Source organism: Schistocerca piceifrons, unplaced genomic scaffold, assembly GCF_021461385.2.
Source record: "Schistocerca piceifrons isolate TAMUIC-IGC-003096 unplaced genomic scaffold, iqSchPice1.1 HiC_scaffold_2296, whole genome shotgun sequence".
In the NCBI taxonomy this organism is placed as follows: Eukaryota; Metazoa; Arthropoda; class Insecta; order Orthoptera; family Acrididae; genus Schistocerca; species Schistocerca piceifrons.
The window spans coordinates 615,370-617,402 of NW_025728224.1; positions in this window are offsets into that span (position 1 = coordinate 615,370).

A 2,033-nucleotide genomic window follows, 5' to 3' on the forward strand; every position below is an offset into this window, starting at 1 on the left:
TCGTCGACGAGCATGGCGGTGGCCTGGGGAGAAGTCCCATTCATTCAGTAGGGGCACAGTGGTGTCACTCCTGGCTTCGTGATGTGGGGATCCGTCGGGTTAGGCTTCAATCACGGCGGGTAGTGGTGCAGGGAACTCTGTCGGCTTAACAGTACGTCACGGACATCCTGCGTCCTGACGTGTAACGTCTGTCGCGCAGTGGTTGTGGCACCGTTTTCCAACAGGGGATGTGCCTCCATAAACTGAGTGACGTTGAGGCACACCCGTGGTGATCGAGATCCCACGATCGGCGCGCAATAGAGCACGTGATGGACCAGGTCGGACGCAAGTCCGTCCCAGTGCCGTTTCCTGGGTATCACTGGCCAGTTGCAACAGTTGTGGGCCAGCTAGTCTCAGGAGAGGGCAGGAGGGGCTTATGACACCCGACCCCACGGACTCAGTTCGTGCATCCAGGCTAGAGGTGATGCAACGTCATAATTATAAGCTGGCTCGTACTGGCAACTTCTTCGTAAATTTGATTCGGTTCTGTAATCGTTAAAATAACAAACCACACGTCCTCAACCTGCGACTTTTCGTTTCGCTTCCACCTCCCCTCCTGGGCCCTTCACTTTCTTCGTCGGGCATCGTATTCTCGGAGGTGAAGAATATGGGACAGAATGCACTCCTCGCCACTCTGAGTTACCAATTAGTCTGTTGGCTCATGCTTTCGACCGCTCTTCCAGTTGAATCTCTGACCAGCCTTTTGCAGTTTTAAATGTGGTCAAACTTCTACTGGTTTTAAGCTCTCCACCATTTCTTCTCATATTGTCCTATATTTTGCATTTATACCTATCTACTACACTCGACGTCCTCCTCTACTGCTTCCTTAGCGCCACGATATGTTCTGATGGACGCCATAGCAGTTGTCTCCCAAGGAACCCACTGGTTGCGAGGTCGCAAGTTCCGTCTTTAGTAAAACTCTTTTGAAAGTGTTGTGTTAACAATTGTGACAGGAAAAATATTATCTCGTGATAGCTTACCATATACATCAGGACGGAGACAGGAAATCAGCGTCCCAGAGATGTAGACATCAACGTTCTATGGGACGTATGTATTACACTTTACCAAATGGACGTCATAAACATTCAAGAAACGTTCAAAACAAGCAATTAACTTGCATCATGGACACAGAATGAAACATGGCACACCACAGAGATGACAATGGTTTGCACCATCAAGATCGATGGCGAGCTCTTTGGAGTTAAAAGCCGTGCGGAACGTTCAGCTAGGACCCACTCTTGTTTTACATCACGGAAAAAGCAAACATACAGAGTCTGAATTTTTCCAATGTTTCCAGGTGGTAGAACTCCAATGTGGTACATTTTTCAGGAGTGATATTACGCTTTAAAGGAGGATGATTTTTATAAGAAAAGCAGAAATCAATAAACAACAAGTTATTTTGACCAGCCCTTGCCCAAAAGCAATGTTCATACCATAGCTGGTTCTCTTACATCCATTTCTCCGCCGTCGCTTGCTGTAACGTAAATATTCCCTACTGCTCTTGCAAGCATACGCACACGAGAAAGAACCGTAGCGAGCAGAGCACCAGCAACTTCTCGCAGCCCAACAAAAAACTTTCCAGACAATCTACTATCCAGATTAAATGTCGGCATAATTGAATATAAATGGGTTAAGTAATCGATGTTAGTTGAACTGGATAAAACTCGCTCGGTGGCTCTAATTTACAGTGTTCCTTTCATATGTATTTCTTGTTCAAATTCCGTTTGGTCCGAGTTGAATAAAGTCTTCTACAAATTTTCGTGCCGATTCCGCAGTTTGCTCTGCATCGTCAAGCTGACGCTTAGTTTGAAGTTACGCAGCCATCTACTGCTTCTCTTGAAATCATTGTAATGAATGTCGTGCGCAATTTGACGTGCACAACGCAGTAGGTCACTGCCATGCACATCCTGTAAATAGTATCTCACATCCTTGAACAGCGCGAAGGCCCGCTTTTGTACCAAGTGTATCTTGTCCTCCCTTTAATATCGGTGGTT